This window comes from Macaca thibetana, chromosome 11 (assembly GCF_024542745.1).
Source record: "Macaca thibetana thibetana isolate TM-01 chromosome 11, ASM2454274v1, whole genome shotgun sequence".
NCBI classification, from domain to species: Eukaryota; Metazoa; Chordata; class Mammalia; order Primates; family Cercopithecidae; genus Macaca; species Macaca thibetana.
Window position 1 is genome coordinate 83,634,339 of NC_065588.1, and position 27,527 is coordinate 83,661,865.

The following is a 27,527-nucleotide window of genomic DNA, read 5'->3' on the forward strand; positions in this document are numbered from 1 at the left end:
TTTTAAATAACAAAAAACACACACAATACCTCAAGAGAGCATTCTACCACATCCTTTTTCAAGTCCATTTTTTGAGTCCACACAAGAAAAGAAATAAAACAAAGTGTTTTCAATCCTTTATTTCACCTACTTCTCCCAAGAAGTGGAGTGCAGATTAACTTTTTGTTCCGTGGTGAGTTTCTCAGACATAAATTATTTCTCCCCTCAATATGCAAAGGAGAATCTATCTGTCTGTGAGGATTGTATTTACCTGTGATCTTCAAGAGCTGGGTATTTGAATCTGATTTACGGCAACTTTCTTCCTTTCAAAATAGCACCATCCAATCTAGAAGTCAGAATGGGAGGTTGATAATTAGCCATATTTGGCATGAAGGTACCTACATAATGATTGCATTTTAACAGGAAGTGTGGGCTGATTCTCAACCTCAATCTTTCTCATCCATAAAATCACTAAGTTCTTTGAAATTTCTAGTCTGTAGCAATGGAAATGTAGCCCCTCTACTCAGCATTCACCAGGTGACAGGGGAATATTGTAATATAAGTCACTCTCCTCACCGAGGCCTGGGATGTATCACGGTTTTCAAGTAGTTTTATTTGTCCCTTCCTGACCCTGGCTGCCTGAGGAGAGAAAGCTTTGGGTATAGACTGACCTGACTCTTGGAGGACTAGTGAAGCTTGTCTTTTTAACCTCTTTCTATCTTCCTGAGTGCAAGCAGGCCATATTTCCCATTACTAATTCTGTGTTCTCCTCATGAGTAAAATATACAATGATAAGTCCATCTTTCCCCAAAGAACAAATAAAAAAAATAAGGGCTTAAGGACTGCCTTAAAGTATTTGCAGCTCTTTTGGAAATGTTCCTCCTCTGAGGCTGAGAAGCGTTCTCCTCAACTTTCAGGATGACTCCTAGATTCTGCATCAAGTCAGCAGTCAGTTACAAATTTAGTGGGTGTGCGTACTTGGCAGTATATCTGCATCCCCGCACCTTTTTAGCCCACTCTCAGGAAAGGCAGGAAAGGCTGCTCAAACCTGACTTCCAAAAAGCCTCCAGAGTGGCAACTGCTATAAAGAGTTTCAAAATCCCCAAATTGGCAGGGTCTAGTCTGGTGACACAGAAATCACCATCTGTGCCTGGCTTTCCTCCTGCATGGAGAAAGGGACTCTCTTTCTCCTCCTCCTTTTTCTTTACCCTATCTTCTGAGGGATAAGTTCAGACAGGGTGGGCTTGGTGACTAGCATGCTACTCACTTTTGTTCCTGCTCTCACGTGTTGAAAATGAACCTGAACCATGCCTCCGGAATCTAAAACCCCTGAGATGAGGGTTCTCTGGGTTGTGGGATCTAATTTAGTTTTAAATGAAGACCTTTTTCCCCAGCCTTCTGGCGGTGTTCTCTGGTTTTTACTGCTCCGCAAACCCTAGACTCATATAGCCCACCACAATTACCGAAGTTGTTTGCTTGATACACAATATTTCCTGGTCTGTTCCAGCTGCTATAACAAACTACCATGAACTGAGTGGCTTATAAACAAGGATATTTATTTCTCACAGTTCTGGAGTCTGGGAAGTGCAAGATCAAGGTTCCAGGGGATTCAGTGTCCGTGTAAGGGCCAGCCCCCTGGTTCCTAGATGGCACCTTCTCCTTACATTCTCACATGGTAAAAGTACAAAGGAGCTTTCTGGAGCATCTTTTATTAAGACACTAATTCCTCATGACCTTATACTAGGGCAAAGCCGTCAAGACCTAATCACCCCCCAAAGGCCTCACCTCCTAATACCATCACGTTGAGGGTTAGGATTTCAACATAAGAATTTGGTGAGAAAAGAAACATTCAGTCCATTAGTCCATTGTACACAAATTCTTTTTTTTTTTTTTTTATTTTAGACAGAGTCTGACTCTGTCACCAAGGCTGGGGTGCAGTGGTACAATCTCAGCTCACTGCAACCTCTGCCTCCCAGGCTCAAGCAATTCTCCAGCCTCAGCCTCCCAAGCAGCTGGGCTTACAGGCATGTGCCACCACGCCCGGCTAATTTTTGTATTTTTAGTAGAGACGGGGTTTTGCCATGTTGGCCAGGCTGATCTCAAACTCCTGACCTCAATTAATCTGCCCGCCTCGAGCTCCCAAAGTGTTGGGATTACAAGTGTGAGCCACCATGCCCAGCTAACATTATATTAAAGACTGCCTCTTTAGCACTCATTTCTTAGTGTTCGTCAATTTTTGGTTTCCAGTGTCTGTTATTGGTGTAGCATATTAGTAATGAATCCTGGCTAAGATTCCAATGCTTTTTCCCTGCTGTGGCATTTTCTTCTGACTTGAAACCATTCATTTCTAGCAAGACACAGCTTGTGCAGAGGTGAAACAGCCTATATAACTGCTTAACAGTACATCCAGGCTTGGGGCATGAGCATGATTATACCCCCAGAGTTTCGGCAATATTGTTCACCACATTTTTGTCCCTCTCCAGGGACAGAGATCATTTTTTGAACGTTTGAGGCTTCTATCTTCTTCTTTGGTTTTCCTTTCTGTGTTATGTTTGAGATTCACAGAGAAATTAATCTTCCCAGAAGCCTTTTTAAGTTTACTATTTAGTTGTTTAATTTCCCTGACTCTCCTGTTACCTATGCTTTACCTGCTCAGGGTTTTTTAAAACTACCTAAAATATACCTTTGAAGTTAATCTCATGATAGTTCACTTTTATTTGCCAAATCAGTAGTAACTTTGGAAGTTCCACATACAACCTGCAAACTAATTTTCCAAAAGGTTCACAGATGGCTTAAAATTGAGGTTAGCTTCAAATTCAAGGATTGTAATCAGCACATAGTGCACATAGATACACTACACAGCCGTTCTTAGCAATTCTAGAAATGATACCACATTTAGCAGGTTTAAATCTTACTTCCTAGAAACCTGGTATAAAATAAATGTCACATTTATTTTATAGAACCAGAAATTACCAGCACACCATGATCATTAGTCTATAGGCAAAGTATTTATTCCTGTAATGTTGTAGGAAACTGTTGACCATATTATTAAGTGTGAAATGTGACTCTGACTTCAATAAATTTAAGACACAGTTGATACTTAAAAAATAATTTCAAATTTCAAACTATTACCTATTACATGAATTTGTGAAAGACTACAGACATTCTGCAGCATAGACTATCTTCTCTGGTTATATAAATAAAACAGAACTTGCATGACCTTATATACTTGCTCGACTTTTTTTGTGTTTAGTTACATATCTTTATCAATCCATTTATTTATACATTTAAAGGGTATGTGTGTGGGTATGTGTGTGTATGCCAGATAGAAATATACAGAGATAAACTGTCTGACTGTGTATAGTTCTTTATAGCCATAGCAGAGGAATATAATACTTAAAAGTTTGGAAAAGTGATCACCACTAGCTAAAATCACATTTCAAACTATATTTAAGTTAACACTACTTAAATAAGTTTACATGATACTTCATCCACAGGGTGGGTGAAAATTTAATTTCAAATAATATGCATATCCCCTCTTTTTCTTTGGGTTAGGCAATTGGAACAGTTTACCTGAGGCTCAGAGAAAAGGTGGAAGGGCTTTTAGTCTTTAACCCATCATGGTTGCACACCATTCACATAGTTAAAACCCATATCCATCTTTCAGTAGTCAGTGGCTTTGTCTGTTCTGTGCAAGACTGGTGCAGGATAATCTTTTCAAAGGCTGTAACTTTATTTTCTTGTATGCATCCTCATTTAATGAACCATAGCATGGAGCCCTTGACTGCTCCTCTGAGTGCTGTGGGAGATAAGAGTGGTAGATGTTGGCACAAGTATACAATATTCAAGGTAACTTACAGTTTCCATGCCTTTCTATTATAAAACAATTTCTCTTCAATTTTGTTGCCCTAAAACAAAAGCAAAACAGTACTCTTACACTATCTCTCCTCCGTAGACACTGAATAATCAGAGATGTCTCCTTACATGAGATTAGCCTTTTTAAGAAAGCACTTTTTAAAAATCTAGCACTTTCTTCTTTTGTGTCTCTGTAAATGCATTAATTAATCCATTCAAAATGCATTAATTAATGAATTCCACAATAGCTATCAGATACTGTTCTAGGAACTGAAAATACTATAGTAATCAAAACAAAGTATCTCATGGAATGCACATTTTATCAGAAAGAACTTAGGCATTAAGTAAATGAATAAATAAACATCAAATATGTCAGGTAATATAAGTGCTATGAAAATGAGTAAAGTGAGTTAGGGTGTTTTGTTGTTGGAGTGAGTAGTGGAAGCTCTTTCTATTAAGTCAAGAGATCAGGGAAAGTGCTTGCTATAAGGTATTAATATTTGGGCAGAGAGCTGATGATGGGAAGAGTCAAGCCATATGACTATTTCTGGGAGGATATTTCCAGCAAAGGGAAGAGTATTTGTAAAGACCCTGAGATAAGCGTGTGATTAACTGATTCAAGAAAGAGCCAGGGACAGTTTGGCTGGGATTTACTTATAAATGCAGGGTGGGAAAAGCTCAAAGCAGGACATAATGATAAACCTGTGACCTTATGCATTAGATTCTCTTCATAAAAGTGAGTTTTAAGTTGGCTATAGGTGCTCATTGGCAGGTCTGGCTTCCAGAGTTAGCTGGCTATCTCTTCAAGGGAAAGAAAGAAGTGTAGCTGACAGTTTTCTCTCCATATCTTGCAAATCAATTGCCAATGATTATGGGTTGTAATAGGAATTTTTTTTACAAGAACAATACAGTTGGATACAATATAAGAACTGCTGTTTAATCAAATCCATTTTGTAATGCAACTTACTTTCTAGTTCTTCTTCAAGTTTTTATTAAAATGTAATATAACTTTCACTTAACATTATACAATATTTATTTTTTCTTTTTTTTTTCCTCCATGTTTCCCAGCTCCTCTCCAACCTGAATCCCAACCTCAGGTAACCTATAGCTTAGTGTAAGTCTTTACATACATTTCTCCATATTACACAAATACAAACATACATATAAAAATGTATTACATTTCTGTTTTATGTCATTTATTTGTAGAAAGATAGCATTAAAAGGCATCTAATTTTTTTGGTAACAACTTTTCTTCATTGACATTGCACCGTGGAAATCCATCCAGGTCTTTTTAATAGCTGCATTATAGTTATGTCAGTTTCCATATTTGTGGCACTTCCAGTGATGAAAAAAAAAAAATACGCATATTCTATACTAGCACCTTCACTCCTTTTGTATATGTATTACAGTAATACAAAGGATATGCTTAGTTTTTATCTTGGAAGATATTGTTAGCTTATCTTTCAAGTGGACCATAGTAATTTATGTCCTTGCTAGTACTGGATTTTAACATGTGTTTGTTTGTGCCAACGAGACAAGTAAAAATTGATATATCATTGTTGCATTAATTTTTATTTTGTTTTTGTATGTTTGGTTATTTGAACTTTGCTCCTTTATATATTGCCTCTTTATCTCTTCTGAGCATTTTTGTGCTTGGGGTGTAATTCTTTCTTATCAGTTTGAAATAGCTTTTTGTATATTTTGGCCTATTAATTTTTAGGTGATTGCACTGTATGGCAAATATTTCACCGTTTACCACTTGCTAATGATATCTTTTGCTATGAAAATATGTATAATTTTATTCAGTTCTATTTATATCTTTTATTTTATAGATTCTGATTTAAATTTTTTAAAATGTTACTGTGTTAGTTGTTACAAGAATAATTAAGTATTCATTGCAAAATACATGAAACTACAGAAACATATTATGAAGGAAATAATAATTACAAATCATGATACCAGCCCCCAGAAAGTTAACATTTTAATGCATAATGTCCCAAAGTATGTAAAGATAAATGTATACATATAAGCATTTCACATGTATATCTGTTTTTGAACAAAAATGAAATTAGACTTCATGTTTTGTAAGTGTGCATTTTATTCTTTTAATGTGTTATAATCACAATTCCTTATCCATGCCATTAAATATCTACCAACGCAATCCGTCAACATGTTATTTGACTTTAGGAATAATATATGATCCATTAAAAACCACAAAATTCATGTGCATGAAGAAGGTTTCTGTTATTGTGGCATTTTTAAGATGTGTAACTATTATTCCTTTAGCAAAAAATGTTGTGCTTGTTCCTATTTATTTTCTTAGGATGAAACCCTAAAAGGATAATTATCATATTTAATGTTAAGGGTAATTTTAATGATTTTGAAAGATTTTGATACCTAATGAAAAACTGACCTTCAGAAAGGCTACAGTGGTGTATACTGAAGTAGCAATAAATGGCATACCCTTGGATCCACATACTCATTAATACTGACTTAAAACAATGTTATTCTATTAATCTAGTGATGAACAAAAGTCAGGTGAAACTTGCAGTTAAGCATACGGAATTGTTCATATTTTATTAAAAAGATTATGCTAACAAAGAAAAAGAATACAAATAATATACTAGTGATGTCATCGGTGCTGTTGTGGTTGATTTTGTTAATGTGGAGACTAAGAAAGGCTCAAGAAAAAAAATGAAACCTGTTAAATATCTCACCATCATACATTTTACTGTTGTTTTTCTTATCTGAATGAAGACAGAAAAGTCAAATACCTTTCAATTATTTAAAGAAAAACACAAGAAGGTTAAAAATAAAACACATAAATTCCAAATCACTTGGCTAGAATATAATTTTTTAAATGTTGATAACCGTAGCAAAAGTCATAAAAAAAAAAAAAAAAAAGAGAATTATGACCAGGAAGCAAATAAAAACTATAAATAAGTAAGGACAACATGAATTCAATAAGTATCAATGTGAAAATTTCCTTCTTTAAAACATTCTCATTATGTGTAAAAAGTGTCCAGCTATATTTCCTTTTCTTTCTAAAAAGTATACTGAGGCAATGTATTTCTTACAGTCTCTTGCTCTTGCTCTCTTTGGTTAACAGAACTTCCCTCAATGCCTGAGTTTCAAAAGACCTTGGTAAATTATGTGCCATAGACCTGTGACTCTTTAACACTCATTCTCACAGTTTTATCTTTCTTAGGAGGTGGGAAAAAAATATGAATACAACAAAGTGTAACTGTTAACTATTTTTCCCAAGAAAACTTTGCCAAAATATGTATATACTTTTCTCAGAAATATAAATTTCATATAATTACAGTAAAATTGAGCATGCAGTGATTACAAAGTTCCAGTGAAAAAATTTGGTCCAAAAATTTGATCGACTTACTTTTACTGCTCATACTGAAGGACATGGAAATACTACCATGAAACCTGTTTTAATTCGGTAATAGAGTTATAATGAAATGCTTTTCGGGACAGGTTTTAAAATATTTTGAACATTACTTCCCTTTGAGGAGGTGATTCATTTGGCGGTAAAACCCTCTCTCTACTGCTCCATAAAATGTGGAGGAACCAATTAGCAGAGTTTTGAAAGAGTCCCTTGCATAAGAAGACAGCAGAAACCAAAATGATAATATATGAAAATTATGAAATAGTGTTTTAAGAAGAAAACAGTAATAGAAAAGTGTTTTTATTTTATCTCTAGGTATATTTTATCCTAAAATTTCTGCCCCAGAAATTAGGCCCAACCTAAAGAAGAAATCTACTCTTGACTTTGGCATACACCTAAACTACTCGGTGAGAAGGATATGGCAAAAGAAGTTCACACATTCAGGACCTCATCAGACTTTATGCAACTGAGTTGTTCAGCTCATATTCCTCAGATTTGTTGGAGCTAAAGAGCACTCCAAAATGAAGTGAAGAGAGAGAAAAATAATGGAGTGAAGAGAATCTAAGAATTTATCGTTTCTTTTACCTGTCCATTCTCTGCTTGTCCCAGGAAACAAAGGGGTTGTCCCTCCTGACGGATAGTGTGAGCTGTAGAGAGGTTGTCATAAATGTCTAAGAAATAAAGGATCCTTGGCATTTCCAATTATTTTTGTCTCACATTTCCTGGGATGCGAGAGATATTGCAGAGTGGGATAAGGGTGCGGATAACAGCTTGAAATTTGTTCCTTCCACCCTTGGTTCTGTTACAGAAAATTCTGAAGTTGATCAGCATTTAGGGATCATCTAGGTGGCATGCAGAAGCAAATCAAATAGACTGAGAGTAGGAGACAACGTTCCTACATTTGTGATAGAAAATAAAACCTGGCATGGGGAAGGTTATGGGCCATCTACAATGGAAGATTCTCAGTTGACTTGGTAATCAAAAAGATAACTACCTAAAGCAATAGAGAAAGCCCTCTACGTTTCAACTTGGAAATGATAAAGAATTCTAATCCAGAAAGAGGATAAAATTCAATAGTTTAGATATGGGTTAGATGTGGGAGAGTGAGAGAATAGAACTGAGACAAACAAACAAAAAATGCCCTGACTCCCTGAAATCTTCCTCTGTTTGTAGGAATAGCTAACAAAAAGAAGCCTAAAGACAATAAAAGTTAAAATTCTATGCTTACACACATCTTACGTTATCACTTTCAACCACGAGTAACTGTTTAATATGTGTGACTTAATCTTTCTGTTTTTACAGATAAGGACATGTAATTTCTGAAACAGGGCAGGGACCTTGAAACTGTGAGTTGAACAAATGCATAAACTAATTAAGTTAAAATTAGTGCTGTGAGGCTCAGTCTCAAAAAAATTATTTTCTATGTGTTAAAGTCACCTTCTAAATACATAATTAAACATAATTAATTCCAATATGAAACTCTCATTGATAAAAGAATAGGAAAAATCTTTGTGGAACTTTATTTTCAAGGTTGAATGTATGATTTTCCAGGAATAGTTATGTGTCTGTATAAAACTGTTTTAATATTTATTTATTCCAAGATGAATTCCAACCTAATAAAACTAAAATGCAGTTAAACATGAAACTCGATATTAAAGCATGATTTGTTTTTCAAAAGAAACATGTACATTTTGAGCTCCCAACCAAAAATTGGTAGCATGCCAACAATTAGAAAAATTGTAATTTTTTTCTTTTCATTTTTTCTTGGAATCAACCCAAATGTCCATCAGTGACAGATTGGATTAAGAAAATGTGGCACATACACACCATGGAATACTATGCAGCCATAAAAAAGGATGAGTTTGAGTCCTTTGTAGGGACTTGGATGCAGCTGGAATCCATCATTCTTAGCAAACTATCACAAGAACAGAAAGCCAAACACCGCATGTTCTCACTCATAGGTGGGAACTGAACAATGAGATCACTCGGACTCAGGTAGGGGAACATCACACACCGGGGCCTATCATGGGGACGGGGGAGGGGGGAGGGATTGCATTGGGAGTTATACCTGATGTAAATGACGAGTTGATGGGTGCAGCACAGCAACATGGCACAAGTATACATATGTAACAAACCTGCACGTTATGCACATGTACCCTACAACTTAAAGTATAATAATAATAAATAAATTTAAAAAAAAATAAATAAATAAAATAAAAATAAACAAAATAAGGATACATATACAGAACATGCAGGTCTGTTACATAGGTATACATGTACCCTGGTGGTGTGCTGCACCTATTGACCCATCCTCTAAGGTCCCTTCCCTCACTCCCAACCCAGCAACAGGCCCTGGTGTGTGTTCCCTTCTCTGTGTCCCTGTGTTGTCAATGTTCATTGACCACTTACGAATGAGAACATGTGGTGTTTGGTTTTCTGTTCCTGTGTTAGTTTGCTGAGGATGATGGCTTCGAGCTTCATCCATGTCCCTGCAAAAGACATGATCTCATTCCTTTTTATGGCTGCATAGTATTCCAAGGTGCATGTGGAACACATTTTCTTTATCCGGTCTACCATTAATGGGTATTTGGGTTGGTTCCATGTTTTTGCTATTGTAAATAATGCTGCAATCCTGTAAATAGGATACATGTGCATGGGTCTTTATAGTAGAATGATTTATACCACTTTGGGTATATACCCAGTAATGGGATTGCTGGGTCAAATGATATTTCTGTCTCTAGATCCTTGAGGAATCGCCATACTGTCTTCCACATGGTTGAACTAATTTACATTCCCACCAACAGTTTAAAAGCATTCCTATTTCTTCACAGCCTCATCAGCATCTATCGTTTCCTGACTTTTTACTGATAGCCATTTTGACTGGCGTGAGATGGTATCTCATTGTGGTTTCGATTTGCAGTTCTCTGATGATCAGTGATGATGAGCTTTTTTTTTAATATGTTTGTTGGTCATGTAAATGTCTTCTTTTGAGAAGTGTCTGTTCATACACTTTGCCCACTTTTTGATGGGGTTGCTTGTCTTTTTTTATAAGTATCTTCAAGTTCCTGGTAAATTCTGTTTTGTCTCTTCCTGGTTTTGGTATCCGAATGATGCTGGCTTCATAAAATGAATTAGGGAGGACTCTCTCCTTTTCAATTGTTTGAAATACTTTCAGAAGGAATGGTACAAAGTCTCCCACTATTATTTTGTAGGAGTCTAAGTCTCTTTGTTGGTCTCTAAGAATTTATTTTGTGAATCTGGGTGCTCCTGTATTGGGTGTATATAAATTCAGAATAGTTAGCTCTTCTTGTTGAATTGTTACCTTTACCATTATGTAATTTCCTTCTTTGTGTTTTTTGACCTTTGTTGGTTTTAAGTCTGTTTTGTCAGAGAGTAGGATTGCAATCCCTGCATGCAACCCCTGCATTTTTTTTTTTTTTTTTTTTTTTTTTTTGCTTTCCATTTGCTTGGTAGTTACCTCCATCCCTTTATTTTGAGCCTGTGTGTGTCTTTGCACATAAGATGGGTCTCCTGAATATAGCACACCAATGGGTTTTGACCCCTTATCCAATTTTCCAGTCTCTGTCTTTTAATTGGGGCATTTAGCCCATTTAGCCCATGTGTGAATTTGATCCTGTCATCATGATGCCGTTTGGTTAATTTGCACACTAGTTGATGCAGTTTCTTCGTAGTGTCATTGGTCTTTATATTTTAGTGTGTTTTTGCAGTGGCTGGTATTGGTTTTTCCTTTCCATGTTTAGTGATTCTTTCAGGAGTGATTGCAGAGCTAATGAAATGGTGGTAACGAAATCCCTTAGCATTTGCTTGTCTGAAAAGGCTTTTATTTCTCCTTCACTTATGAAGCTTGGTTTGGCTGGATATGAAATTCTGGGTTGAAAATTACTTTCTTTAATAATGTTGAACATGGCCCTGATCTCCTCTGGCTTTAGAGTTTCCACTGAAAGGTCTGCTGTTATTCTAATGGGTTTCCCTTTGTAGGCAACCTGGCCTTTCTCTCTGGCTGCCCTTAACAGTTTTTCCTACATTTTGACCTTGGAGAATCTGATGATTATATGTCTTGGGGATGATCTTCTTGTGGAGTATCTTAATGATGTTCTCTACAGCTCCTGAATTTGCATGTTGGCCTGTTTTGTTCTCTGTATTTCCTGAATTTGCATGTTGGCCTGTTTTGCTAGATTGGGGGAGTTCTAGATAATATCCTGAAGTATGTTTTCCAGCTTGTTTCCAGCTGGTACTCCAATCAAACATAAGTTTAGTCTTTTTATGAAGTCCCATATTTCTTGGAGGCTTTGTTCATTCCTTTTCATTCTTTTTGCTCTCTTCTTGTCAGCATATCTTATTTCATTAAGGTGGTCTCCAAACTCTGATATCCTTTCTTCCACTTGGTCAATTTGGCTGTTGATACTTGTGTATGCTTCATGAAGTTCTTGTGCTGTGTTTTTCAGCTCCATCACATCGTTTATATTCCTCTCTAAACTGGTTATTCTAGTTCGCTGTTCCTCTAACCTTTTATCAAAGTTCTTAACTTCTTTGCATTGGTTTAGAACATGCTTCTTTAGCTCATCGTAGTTTTTTATTACTCATCTTCTGAAGCCTACTTCTGTCAATTCGTCCATCTGATGTTCCATCCAGTTCTGCATCCTTAATGGAGAGACATTGCCATCATTTGGAGGAGAAGAGGCACTCTGACTTTTTGGGTTTTTCATTGATTCTTTCTCACATTCGTGAGTTTGTCTAGTTTTGCTCTTTGAAACTGCTGACCCTTGGATCGGGTTTTTGTGGGGGCCTTTTGTTGTTGTTGATGATGATGATGCTGTTGTTGTTGCTTTATGCTTGTTTGTTTTTCTTTCAATAGTGTCCCTCTTCTGTAGGGCTGCTGCAGTTTGCTGGGGTTTCACTTCAGGTCTTATTCATCTGATTCTCTCCCATGCCTGCAGATGTCATTCAAGGAGGCTGGAGAGCAGCAAAGATGGGCACCTGCTTCTTCTTCTGGGACTTCTGACCTCTAGGGGCACAAGTCTGATACCAGTAGGATCACTCCTGTATAGGGTGTCTGACAAGCCCTGTTGGGGGGTCTCATCTAGTTGGGTGGCATGGGGAGCAGGACCCATTTAACTAAGTATTTTGTCCCTTGGTGGAGACGATGTGTTTCACTGGGGCAAAACCCACTCATCTGTGCTGCCTGGATTCCTCAGAACTACCAGGAAGAGAGGTTAAGTCAGCTGGTCCACAGACACTGCGGCCACACCTCCCCCTAGGGGCTCAGGGCAAGGGAGATCCAAATCATGAACCTGAGCCTCTGGCTGGAGTTATTGGAAATCCTGCCAGGAAAGTCCCACCCACTGATGAAAGATGGGTCAGCGTTAGACCTACAGAGGCACACTGGCCAGATTGCCACAGCTGGTGTTGGGCTGTGGGGAAAAGTCTTGGGACCAAGCTGTCCAGCCTCCCTGGCTCTAGCAGGGGAAAACACAGCCTGGAGCTATAGAAATGGGTGTCCTTCTTCCCCCGCCCAGGGAGCTTAGCATGTTAGGCATTTGCGAGTCCTAATGTTGGCTGTTGTCCCTCGCCCAAGAAGCTCAAATGGTTTAGATAGCAGACAGGGCCAGCTGGTGCTGGTCGCCCCTCCCCAGAGGAGTTCAGTAGGTTTAAGCAGATTCCACCTGAGAGGCTGTAAGAATCTGCGCATTCCGGGGTTGGGACGGTAGGCCCCCGGTGGCAGCCCTGGGTTCACGAGTGCGATCTTCCAATCTGTAGGTTGCACAGTTCCATGGAAAAAGCAGTTTCCCCCGCTAGGTGGCATGCTCACTCATCACCTCCCTTGGGTGGGGGAAGGGGGTTCCCCTTCCCCGTGTGGCTCTCAGGTGGGGGCACACCACACTGCTCTTCCTTCTCTCCGTGGGTCACACCAGCCTTCTAGTCAATTTTGACAAGAGAACTTGAATACCTTGGTTGTTGGTGAAAGATTCACACACATATTGTGGTTTTTTTCGATGGGAACCTCCAAAAGGTGCTGTCCTAGTTAGTCATCTTGGCTCCACCCACCCCAAAATTGTAATTTTTATCCCAAGCCCTCATGCTACAAATCAAAACAATATAACATTACCAATTGAGAATGAATTTAGTAAATTCAAATTTTTCCCCAGGCTTTCCTTTCATTATCTAATTCCCAGGTCCCAATTTTTAGAAGTCTTAAAGTTAAATGAGGATGGGAAATAAGATGAGATTGGATCTGGTCCTCTGTCTACACTAGTTATTTTCTCATCCTGCCATATGCTGTGGAACTCTCTGTATCCTTCATCTCTAGTCTTAGATCCAAGCCTCCTCGTCTTATCTGCTCAGCTTTTTCAATCCCATAACGCCCAAGCACTGTATCTGTAGCACCCCAGGTTATAACAATCCTTGTAGCTTCATTTACACACAAAAGATGTGTGGCTGGGTGTGGTGGCTCACGCCTGTAATCCTAGCACTTTGGGATGCCAAGGTGGGCAGATCACCAGGGATCAGGAGTTCAAGACCAGTCTGGCCAATCTGGTGAAAACCCATCTCTATTAAAATACAAAAATTAGCTCGGCGTGGTGACGGGCACTTGTAATCCCAGCTACTCGGCAGGCTGAGATGGGAGAATCACTTGAACCCAAGAGACAGTGGTTGCAGTGAGCCAAGATCACACCACTGTACTCCGACCTGGGTGGCTAGATGTGCTAGCAGATTGAGTTAGCAGAATTTCAAATGTTATGTATTTGAACCAAGAGAAGACTAAGATAAAAGAATTTCCAAATTCTCGGTAAAATAATTTATAAACTTAAACTAATTGCAATAGTTTCTCCAGATAATTGTTTGCAATCTGCAAAAATTACTCTGAAATGTATTTGGATAACTAAGAGGCTGCAATAAATATTTGAATTGTAAATTTGGAGCGATGAGGGGCTTAATGACTCCTTCAGATAATAATGTGAATAAATTAGCCATGGCATAGTCACTGAAGTTATTGATTAAAAAATTGAGATCAATGAGAAAATTGACAATCAAAAATAAAAACACAGGTCTATTTAATAGTCTAAACTGTGATAAAGTATCAAAGTCAGCAAGGAAAGAATAAACGGTTTAATAATATGTTAGAATAGTTTATTGATAATTTGGAAAAATAATCTCAAACCACATATCAGTCATAAAATGAATTAATTATTCAAACATAAAATGCCAAATAAAATATGAATTTAGTATTAAATGAGGGTATTCCAATCCTAAAATACAACAACATTTCCCATAAAAATATTAATAGACTTAATACATATGAGGTTAAGGAGAATATTAAACATCTTGGGGAGGGTTGAATGTGAGGATGATACTGATGTGGGAGTGCAATGCCTTCCAAGTTAGTGGCAGATGTTAATGCAAGACATGCACCAATTTGGCTCAAAAAGACAGAGACCATGGAAGAATAACAATTTAGTGAACTAACTTGTTTCCTTAATGAGCTTCCAAAAAGTCTGTTAGTTTGTAATTAATAAGGCCTAAGTCAGATTAGTCAGGAATTTATAGGCTTAACATGTATACAATTGCTTGCCTCTTTCAAGAATAGGCAGGTGAAGGGTTAGAGAGCTTAAACCACTAACTATTCAAATAGCTAGTCAAGCAAAACTACTACAGTTTTGAAATTAGGCGGCTTTAAATTGACAGCATTATTTTTCCTTCTATGAGATGCTATATATTATAAAACAATGATGAAGACATTTTAGTACACCTGAAGGCCTGGGAACAAATTAAAATATTTTTCCTAATGCCTATTTATTCTCTAAGCAATTTCACACCACATTCACATATTACTATGTTTTTTTAATTTTTTTTTTTTTTTTTTTGCTTTTGTTTTTTAAACTGATTGCTTTTAGTGTTTTTCTTGTGTGGACTATCTGTCTGCTTTTGGGGAGAACCCTATGAAAAGTTTGATCTGCTAAATACCACTATAATTTTATAAATAAATACAAATAAAATATTTCATTTGTAAATAAATACAAATAAAATATTTTGTCACGTTGAGTCAGTGGTCTTGACATTATGCTAACTTCTTCAATGCTTTAAAGAGTGTGTTTGGTAAATATATTTGGACAAGACCTGAGATGTAGATTTTTAAGTTCATTGCATATTTAAGCTAGAAAAGATAATATCACTAAAGGAAAGGGCGTGAGACAGAGCCTTAAAAAAAAAGATTTATGAAGTGTTTATCCAAATGTGGTCCATGAGTCATCCACATGAAAATTATCTTGGTGCTTACAAAAATGTTACACCTGAAGTGGGAGGAAAATCTACTAAATCAGAATTTGTTAGTCAAGTCTAGGAGACTACATTAAAAACAAAACGAAACAAAACAAAAAAACAAACAAAAAAACCACTCTCCTATTATCTTATATATTGAAATATAGGAAACACTGAGTCATAGGATTGCTAAAGGAAGAGGAGCCTGTGATGATGGACTTAAAACAAGTCATCAGAGGAGCGGAAGAAGTATTTCAGAAGATAATTCATTTCATTCATTGAATCAAGAAATTAAAGATAGTAGAAGTGAAGGAAGAAATGGGATAATGAAATCATGCTGACATACTAACATTCATAAAAAAGTCAAGCACTGTTGGAATAGGAAATTGTGTTCAGAAAGTCAATATCAATTCAAAGATACAGCAGTTTCTAACTTTCATTGAAGTCACGTTGTAGTGTGGAAAATCATGCATACATATAGTGATAATGAAAGGAAATAACCATTAAGAGAAATGTAGGGGTTATTTAATAACATGGCAATAATTTCTTAAATAATCATAGCATAATCTAATAGGTTATAAAGCAATTGACCAGAAAAAAAAGGAATAAATAGATTCAATGATGAACTGGACCCTTCTATGAACTCTCAAAGGCCAAATGTATATCTCTTAGATTGAAATAATGCTGGGAAAAATATATACACCACAGAATCAGAAAATGCTATAAATCAAGCTCTTTCTAACACCACTATCCCTGAAATGACAAAAATCTCTCCCAAAAGATGAACCCTTAAGATGTCTGGACAAGCCAGAGTAGTGTTCTTAGGAGGGAAAATAAACTTTAAAGGATTTAGTATATACAGTTTAGCCAAGAAAAATTTAAGGGGGAAATGTAATATTGTCTGGAATATAATAAGTATGCAGATGGGTTAAACATCATTGAGAGAAATAATTATAGCACAGTTTCATGAATAAAATAATGACCAAAGTAAGCAGTTTTAGTATAATTCAGCAAAACATACCAAATGTGAAATATTTGAAAATGTAAATATATTAGTGAAAGCCTATTGTTGCAATAATATCTGAATGTTATTTAAAATACATTTACCTCACCACAGAAATTAGAAGAACTAATAAAACACACAGAAAAACTTTTTTCTATTCTATTAATATTCTGATTATCATTATTGTTACTAATTGATAACATTTTAGGTATTTTTCTATAAGGAGAAAGATTTTATGTTATTAGTATAAATTTGATATGATAATAAATACAAAGCTGAAGGATATAGACATTCTGTATTCTGCTTAAGTGTAAAACTTTCCATTATTTCTAATGCATGATATTTTTCTTTTGAATAGTAAAATATTCAGTATTCACAAAGCAAAAAAAGAAAGCACATTTCCACAACTATAATTAGGAAAGAAAGACTAATTACTGGAATACCTTCACCATTAAGGTTCATGTTTCTAGTAAGTGTACATTGAATTATCTCCAAATCTTCTCACTTCTTAGAAGGGACATATAATTTTAAAATACAGGAAAATCCCATTTCAGGTTTCATAAGGCCTATTTTTTATTCATTCTCTTGCTTGAATTGCTATGACTATGTCAAAGGAATAGATATATTTAGGACTGAGTGAAATTTCTTTATAATGTTTTCCATGGACTGAGCTATTTTCAGAACAATTGGGAACCATCATGCAGCTATATACAGAGGTTTTATAGGCCTTTTGTTGAAACTTTAAAAATGTAATGTTACACAGGGGAATATAATATGCCATTTTTGATATAAATTCTTTGCATTTTAATATTCAGTAAGTATTATGCATAACTTAGCTAGTTCATGCTAACGGCTGTCACCTCTAAATAACTCAGATTTTTTAAAAAGAAAACACAGTACCATGCATTTAGAAATTTATAATCAGTTCAGTCTGAAGAGTATATCTATTTTAGTACAAGTTCTAGTGTTATTACATTTCACAAGATAGCCTTTATTTAAGACTTTGTTGTTCCTCCATTCTTTTCAGTAATAACTGGTTTCAATGAAGAGTGTATTATGGTATATTATTAACGCATTTACTCTTGGACTTTCCTCCCACCTATCTTTCTTTCTGCCACTTTAAGCTGTCAGTCCATTGTATTCAATGGAGCATCAGAAAATACCAGGTTCTTTCAGCAGCACAGCAGGTGCACATTTATGAAGCATATCTGATATATTCAGCAACAGTCAACAGATTAATGTCACTGTTCACAATCCTTGTTAAGAGAAAAGGGGAAGCAGTGACATAAAAATAAGAATGCTATTTCTTCCATACATTTAAAGACAATTTTAGAAAATGTGGTGAAATAGTCTCTCCAGATTCCTAAATGATAGCCTGTATCACATTTTTTCCAACCTAATTCCTAGACCCATTTGACTTTAAATCTATTAATCACATGTTCATTTATTTAAAGTAACTTGGACTATATATAAGGCTAAAGATGAAGGGATATAAAATACGGATTTAAAAGATAATCATTGTCTCAGTCTATCTAAATGGGCTTGTATAATTCCCAAATTAATTATAATATTAAATACTTCTTTCCTTATTTCATTAATTATAATAACAATATATAATATTTAGAAACATATATATATATATATATACACACACACACACACACACAGGAAATATATGGAAGAGATTCTTAAATATCTTCTAATTTCTCTTCCTTTTTGTTTTCCTAACATTCATAGTAATCGTGTGTGTGTTTGTGGAGGGCGGGGGGTGTTAAGCTTGGCATTTGACTTCCCAGGACAGTTTATATTTCCTAAACTTTCTTTCAGCTTGATGTCACCTTGTGACTAATTTCCGGCTAATAAAATATAAGCAAAAAACTTGTGAGGCAGCTTCTGGACCTTTCTTAAAGAAAATTTCATGTGTTCTTTGACTATAATTCTCCATTCCTATCTTTATTCTATTGCCTATAACATTCAGATTGTTATCTTACACCACGAGGTCAAAAAGGCATGATATGTACAATAAGATAAAACAAGTAAACAGATAGATGAGGCTGACAGTCATTTTTTTTTTTACTGTCAGAGAGGTAAATTGCACATAAGCAAGAAAGGAATGTTATAAAAATAATATGGTAATTAGAGGCAGTGATGTAAGAATTAAGTTTAGTTTAGGGGTGTGTGTGTGTGTGTGTGTATATATATATATATGTATGCATATATATGTGTGTATGTCTTCACAGAGAAGATAAAGAAATAATTCTAAGTATTTGTTATTAATATATTACCTAGTTCTACCTGCTAAAAGAGCCTAGAATCAGTGACACCTCAGAAGCAACAAGCACACTTAATGCACACGTCTTGGTTTCTAAGTATCTTTTTCATAAAGGGAACTAAAGCTTATTGGAGAAATGACTTATTCTAATTGGGACAAGAAAAATGTAAATTCTGGAGCATCTTTGAATGTAAGGACTTTCTAAAAAATAAAAAAGGATGGTAAATATTAAGAGAAATTGAAGGCAATCTGAAGTAGCTTCTAATTGTCATAACTGGAAAATCTGAGCAACAAAATGAATAATGGAATAATTAATTACAACTCAAAGTGTAAAATAAATACCAATGAGCCATAATGATAAAAATAAGTAATTAAATGATGACAAAAATTAGATAGAAGAGATAAATATTCCTTACTTCCTTACAGACTTCCTCTTAACATGCAATGTCTCCCCACTCCCAAATGTGAAGCTTAATCCCTTCCCTCTTAAGGATGTGCTAAACCTAGTGACATACTTCCAAAGAATAGAATACAGTATATGAAAAAGGAAACAAGGTAATTTAAGAGTGAAGAAATCTAAAAAATACAGTACCATAACCAAGTGATGATTGATATCATCAGTAATAATGTGTATCCACTTATGTGATGTGATGAGAAGGGCACCTCACTTCTGTAGTATTCTTGCCCAAAATCAATAACCCGATTTTAATTATGAAAAAATATCAAGCAAACCCAGACTGGGGGGACAGTCTACAGGCTATCTGACCAGTATACATCAAGGTCATGGGAAAGATGTGAAGATTGAAACATTGTCATAGACCAGAGGAGACTTCATAGACATGACAAATAAGTGTTTATTGTACCCTGGATTGGATCTTGGAACAGAAAGAGACATTAAAAGACAAGTTGGTAAAATTTAAACATAGTCTGGATTTTAGTTAATAGTAATGTACCAATATTGGTTTCTTACATGGTTAACTGTCAAGGAAACTTGGTGAGCCATATACTTTAAATTTCCATATTATCTTTGTTCCTTTTATTGAAATCTAAATGTACTCTGAAATTAAAAGTTTATTAAGAAACAAACAAAAAGTTATGAAGTAATGGTGCAACAAAAAGAAAGAAGCCTAGTTCCTGACACCATGGAATGTCTTACAGCCCTGGCCTCTGACTCTGAATTCTAGATAACAGAAATAAACTTGTATGAATAATTGCTACTTTGGGTATTTAATTCCCAGCCAAACTGAAACTCATATTCATCTAGTAAACAAGCATGAAAATGACAAAAAATCACTAACAAATTTCCAGAAATTACAATGCAAACACAATATGTTTTAGTTTAAAAACAAACAAAGTGATTTATATTATGTATATTTAGGTATATGACATGATGTTATGGGATACATATAGCTGGTAACAGGGTTACTATGGTGAGGCAAATCTATCATCTTATGAAATTACCCATTTTTCTTGTTTTTGTGGCAACAACAGCTAAAATCTACTCAATGGGCATGAATTCCATATACAGTACAATTTTATTACCTTTAATCCTTATGTAGTACATTAGAATTCTAGACTTATTCATCCTACATACCTACTACTTTGTATCCTCTGACCTACATATGCCTATTTCCTCCCCAATCCCTGGTGCTCATAACCAGTTTGGTTCTCTATCTCTGTGTATTTGATTTTTTTTATTATTTCACATATAAGTGAGATCATGCAGAAATTTTCTTTCTGTTTTTGGCTTATTTCACATAGCATAATATCCTCCAGGCTTATTCATGTTGGGGCAAGTGGCAATAGCTTGTTCTTTGTCAGGACTGAATAATATTCCATTATATGTTTGTACAACAATTTCTTTATCCATTTATCCATCCATCAATGGACGCTAGGATTATTTCCACATTTTGGCTATTGGAAATAATGCTGCAGGTGACATGGGAGTACAGATATTTTACAAGGCGTTAATTGAATTTCATTTGGATATAGCATATACACAGAAGGGAAAATGTCATGTCATATGGTAGTTTTATTTGTAATTTTTCAGAAACCTCTATATTCACTTTCATAATGGTTGTACTAATCTACATTTCCACAAACAGAGTACAATAGTTCCTTTTTTCCCCACACTCTCACTAACATTTAAAATCTGACTTTTGATAAGAGCCATCCTAAAGGGAGTGTGGTGGCATTTATGGTGGTTTTGATTTGCAGTTCCCTGATGATTAATGATGTTGAGTACCTTTTCATATACCTGTTTAATATACCATTTTTATGTCTCCTTTGAAGAAATGTCTACTCAAGTCTTTTGTTCATTTTTTAATTGGGTTTTCTTTTCATTGAGTTGCATGAGTTGCTTATAAAGTTTAGATATTAACCCCTTATCAAATATATGGTTTGCAAATTTTTTCCCAATCCATAGGCTGCTGTTTCATTTTGTTGATTGTTTCCTGTGCTGTGCAGAAAAATTTTAGTTTGATCCAGTTGTAGTTACTTATTTTTGTTTTTGTGGCTGAGATGTTGGTATAATATCCAAAAAATCATTATTAAGGCCAATGTCCAGGAGCTTTGACCCTATGTTCTCATCTAGGGTATTTTGTGTATGGTGCAAGGTAGGGTTTAATTTTATTATTTTTTTGTTTTTTGTTTTTCTTTTTTTTAATAGAGAAAAGATCTCATTATGTTGCCCAGGCTGGTCTCAAATTCCTGGGCTCAAGCAATCCTCCTGCCTCGGCCCACCCAATCTAATTTCATGATTTTATTCATGCAAAAATCCAGTTTTCCCAGAATCATTTAATAAAGAGACTATTTTTTGCTCATTGCGTTCTCTTCGTGCTCTTGTTGCAAATTAGTTGCTCATATATGTTTGCATCTATTTCTGGGCTCTCTATTCTGTTCCACTAGTCTATGTGCCCGTTGTTATGCTAGTATCATACTGTTTTAATTGACATACACTTGTAATATAATTTTAAATCAGGAAGTGTGGTATCTCCAAATTTGTTTTCCTTTCAGAGAATTATTTTAACTATTTGGGTTTTTTTATTATTCCATACAAATTTTGGATTATTTTTTCTATTTCTATGAAGAATGCCCTTGAGAGTTTGCTATGGATTACACTGAACCAGTATGTTGCTTTGGGTAGTTTAGGCATTTTAACAATTTTAATTCTTCTATTCCATGAGCATAAGATATCTTTCCATTATTTGTGTCTTCTTCAGTTTTTGTCATTAATATTTTATAGTTTTCAGTGTGCAGATCTTTGATCTCTTTTGTTAAATTTATTACTAATTATTTCATTTTTATGTTATAATAAATAGGATTATTTTATTGATTTCTTTTTCATATGTTAATTTTTGTATGTTGATTTTTATTCTGCAACTTTATTGAATTCATTCATTATTTCTAACATATTTTTCATGGAATCTTTGGAATACACATATAGGATAATATAATCTGAAAATATAAATAATTTTAGTTTTCCCATTCTGATTTGGATGCTTTTTCTTTTTTCTAGTCTGATTGCTTCTGTCAGTACTTCCATTACTATGATAAATAGAAGTGGCAAGAGTGGGCATCCTTGCCGTCTACCCGATCTTACTGGAAACGCTTTTTGTTTTTTCCTATTGATTATAATGTTAGTTGTGGTGTTTCATAAATGACCTTTATTAAGTCAAAAAACTTTTTCTATACCAAAACAGTTGAGAATAAATTTCAAGAAGAAATGTTGGACTTTGTTGAATATTGTTTCCACATTAAATAAAATAATCTTGTGGCTTTTAAGTTTTACTCTATTAATGTGATGTAGCACATTGATTGATTTGCATTTGTTAAATCTGCTTCACATGACAAGGATGAATGTCACTGGATTACAATGTATAATGTTTTTGATGTGCTATTGGAATTGGTTTACTAATATTTTATTGAGGATATTTGCATCAATATTCATCAGAGACCTTGATCTGTAGATAATTTTTGTCTTGTGATGTCTTTGGCTTAGGTATCAAAGCAATTTTGGCCTCATAAAATGTGTTTGTAAGTATTTCCTCTAGTTCTGTTTTCCAGAAGAATTTAAGAAGTATAGGTATTAATTTTTTTGAATGTATGTTAGAATTCAGCTGTGAAGCCATCTGGTTGTGAAAATATTTTGCAGGGAGGTTTTTTAGTACTTCTTCAATCTCTTCGTCTGTTATTGGTCCGTTCAGGCTTTCTAATTCTCTTTGACTCAATCTTGGTAGGTTGTATTTTCCTAGGAACTTATTTATTTACTCTAGGTTACCCAAGTTGTTGTAATATAATTATTATTCAGAGTCTCTTATGATCATTTTTTATTTCTGAGGTATCCAATTTTTATTACTTTTGCATTTTCTCTTTTTATCATAAACTTGCTAAGCATTTGTCAAATATCTATTTTAAAAACTCTTAGTTTTTTCTTTTTATGATTCTTCTGTTCTCAATTTAACTTATTTATATTCTGATTTTTATTATTTCCTTCCTTCTGCTAATTCTAAATTTAGTTTGTTCTACTTTTTCTAGCTTCTTAATGTGTATTGTTGGACTATTTACTTCGAACATCTTTTTAATGAGGCATTTATTGCTGTAAATTTTCATTTTGGAACTACTTTCTCTGCTTCCCATAGGTTTTGGTATATTGTATTTTCATTGTCATTTGTCTCAAGATATTTTTTTAATTTCTCTTTTGATTTATTCTTTGACATTTTGATGACTCGGGAGCATGTTTAATTTCAACCTAACTTTGCAAGCTTCTTCCTGTTATTGGTTTCCAGCTTCACAAAATTCTGGTCTGAAATGATACTAGATAATATTTAAATCTTAAGTTTGTTAAGACTTTTTTGTGGCCTAACTTATTATCTGTCCTGGAGCATTATCCATGTACATTGGAAGAAAATGTGTTCTGCTACTGTTGGATGAAATAATCTGCATATATCTACTAGGTCCATTTGATAAATAATTGAATTCAAGTCCGGTATTTCCTTATTGACTTTCAGTTTGGTTTATCTATTTATTGTTCAAAGTGGAATACTGAAGTTCCCTATTATTAATATATTGCTATCTATTTCTCTCTTCACCTTCATTACAATTCGCTTTATGTACTTAGGTGCTCCAATATTAGATACAGAAACATTTGCAGTGGTTATGTCTTCTTTATAAATTTACCACTTTATTGTTAAATAATAACCTTCTTTGTCTCTTGTGACAGCTTTTGTTTTGAAGTCTATTTTATTACGTATAAGATAATAGGCACCCCTGCCCTCTTTTAGTTACCGTTTACATGCAATATCTCTTGTCCTTCCATTTTTCACTGTTATCCACAAAGCTTAAGTGGGTCATTTGTAGTCAGCATATAGTTGAATATTGTTTCCTTTTTTATTAATTCAGCTATTTTATGTCTTTTGATTTGAGAAATTAATCCATTTAACTTTAGTGTCATTATTGATAGGTAAGGACTTGCACAGTCATTTTGTTATTTTCTAGTTGGGTTGTAGCAGCTTTCCTCCTCTCTTGTTTCCTATCTTTGTGATATTATATTTTTCTATAGTGCTGAGCTTTGATTCCTTTTTCTTTATCATTCATACATCTGCTATAGCTTTTTGTTTTGTGGTTAATATCCAGCTTACATAAAACATTTTATAGCTATGATCTACTCTTTTAAGCTGATAACAACTTCTGTCACATAAAAAATGTTATACATTTACCATCCCCACAGCTGATGTTCACATGTCACAATTTGCATCTTTTTATATTGTATATTCCTTAACAACTTATAATACCTTTAGTTATTTTTGACTATTGTGCCTTTAACCTTTATACTAGAGATATGTATAATTTATATACCATCTTTACAGTATTGGAGTATTTTGGATTTCACTATGTAGTTATCTCTATTGGTGAGTTTTATGTTTTCATAGGTATTAATGATAGTAAGTATCATCCTTTTGGTTCTGCTTGAAGAACTCCCTTAAGCATTTCTGGTGAAGCATGTCTGGTCATAATGAATTTCTTCAGCTTTTGTTTATCTATGAAAGACTATTTCGCCTTCATTTCTGAAGAATTTTCTTGGCATAGTAGTATTATTGGCAAGCATTTTTGTTTTGGTTTGGTTTAGTTTGGTTTTTGATTTTTTTTTTTTTTTCGAACTTTGAATATATCATCCCATTCTCTTCTGGTCTGCAAGACTTCTGAGAAATCCACTGATAGTCTAATGAAGATTTCTTCATCTGTGACATGATGCTTTTTTCTTGCTTCTTTTAAGATTTATCTATTTGTTTTGACTTTGACAGTTTGATTATTATGTGCCTTGAAAAAAACCTCTTTGGGTTGAATCTATTTGGGAAACTTTGAGCTTCATGGATTCAGGTATCCCTATCTTTCCTAAGACATGGAAAGTTTTCGTTGTTGTCGTTGTTGTGGTTGTTGTTTTTGCGACAGAGTCTCACTCTGTCACACAGACTGAAATGCAGTGGCGCAATCTTGGCTCACTGCAGCCTCCACCTCCTAGGTTCAAGTGATTCTCCTGCCTCAGCCTCCCAAGTAGCTTGGATTACAGGTGCCTGCCACCATGCCCAGCTAATTTTTGTACTTTCAGTAGAGACAGGTTTTCACCTTGTTGGCCAGGCTGGTCTTGAACGCCTGACCTTAAGTGATCTGCTAGTCTCAGCCTTCCAAAGTGTGGGATTACAGGCATGCGCCACCACACCCAGCCACAACAATTATTGTCTTAAATAAGGTTCTGTCCCTTTCTCTTTCTATTTTCCTCTGGAACTCCACAAATGAAAATATTTATTTGTAATCATGTCCCATAAGTCCTGTAGGCTGTCTTCCCTTTTTTATTATTTTACCTTCTTTGTGTGAGTCATTTCAAAATACTTGACTTCTAGTTAATAGATTCTTCTTGATCTAGTCTGCTGGTGAAGCTCTGTATTTTTTTCTATTTCAGTGATTAAGTTATTTATTTACGAGATTTCTCTTTGGATCTTTTTTATGATGTAAAATTTTTATAATAGAAAAAACTATAAAATTTATGACATAAATTCTCTTTGTTAAGTTTTTCATTCAGGTTACAAATTTTCTGATTTTATTAAATTGTCTGTTCGCATTCACTTGTATCTCACTGAGTTTCCTTAATATCATTACTTTTAATTTACTTTTAGACAATTTGCAAATTTGTATTTCTTTAGGACTAGTTACCAAATAATTATTGTGCCCCTTTGGTGATGACATGTTTTCTTGCCCTTTCCTGTCTTTCGTGTCCTTGTATTGATGTCCGTGCATCTGGTAGTGCATTCACCTTAAGAGCCTTTTATATGTTTTATATGAGATTTTCGCTTGCATATGGGCCTGAGGGTGCCAGTTTGGCAGGATATGGAAGTCTGGTTTTGTTTTCTCACAATGGGATAGTCTCCATGAAGCTTCTTCAGTTGTGATTAGTTAGTGATGAGTGTGGGTGCCTCAGTGGTCTAGGTTTCAGGAATTTGTGCCAATGACAATGGATTTACAGGTTATTAGGGCAAGGGCTCTAGGGATTCTTTTTTCTTGTCTTCCTCAATGTGCTTTAGTTTTAAATGTTATTTTTAGCAACCCATAAAACCGTATCAGTTAAAAACATTTTATACTTAACTTTGTTCATTGTAATTCACATGTTCTAATGAGCAATAAGCTTACATATCAATGTCCCTATATTGATAATGGAAACATGTATGCTTTAAACATGAGAATTTGGAAAGTTGAAGCTCTTCCGAGATTCTCACATTTTTAGAATAACATTTACAAAATTAAGCCTGAAATTATGTTAGATATTGTACTAGATTCATTTAATTTATGGTCCCAGTCAATAATTTCCTTTCCTTATATCCTATAGAATGTGAATTCACAAGTTCTTTACTTCAAGAGGTGGAGTTTCTTTTTTCTTTTTTTCATCATCTCTTGAATATAAGCTGAGCAGCATAGTATGTACTTTAACTAATGAAATGCAGCAAAAGTGAATTGTGTTATTTTAAGGTCCAGGTCTCAGAAACCTGTGTGCTACTGCTTCCATTGGATTTCTGCCTCAGACCTGAGACCAAGTCTGGACTAGCCTGTAGGAGGATGAAAGAATTTATGGAGGAAAGCTAAATCTCGAGCATATGAACCCCGGTCAAGATCAGCAGAGCCTGTTCTACATAAGGAAAACTGCCTAGTTAACCAATAGGCTGGTGATAAATAATAAATTGTTTTATTTATAGAGTGGTTTGTTATTCAATGACAACTTACCAATACAAAGCTCTATTCTTACATGTTGATTGCATATAAATCTCTCATCCAAATGGTCCACTCCCAGAGCAGTGCCTAGGTCAAAAGATCATATAGAAAAATAAAAAATAATGTCAAAATGGCTATAATAATGTGAATGGATCTATAAAGCAGTATTTTTTTAATCTGTATTTGTCACCTATTTACCAAACTTAAATGCCACGAGGCACCACTTACTCCAAACTTTCAACCCAATTCCAATTTACATATTTTCTTCAACCTTTACTCCTATTAATTCTGCATTATACATTCTGAAACAACTCTACAAAAAATACAAAAATTAGCAGGGTGTGGTGGTGCATGCCTGTAGTCCCAGCTACTGGGGAGAGTTAAGGTTGAAGGATCACTTGAGTCCAGGAGTTTGAGGCTGTGGTGAGCTGAGATCACACCACTGCACTCCAGCCTTGCACTCTAGCCTTGGTGACAGGGAAATA

General features: G+C 34.9%; 1 long non-coding RNA gene across 1 annotated transcript; it reads right to left on the minus strand.

Moving 5' to 3' along the window:
- Window positions 1–249: 249 nt before the first annotated feature.
- LOC126930138 (uncharacterized) lies at window positions 250–27,131 on the minus strand. The gene is made up of 3 exons (XR_007717466.1): window positions 27,055–27,131; window positions 3,553–3,778; window positions 250–325 (listed from the first exon to the last, which is right to left on the minus strand). It is a non-coding gene; the product is annotated as an uncharacterized LOC126930138 (long non-coding RNA).
- Window positions 27,132–27,527: the final 396 nt, after the last annotated feature.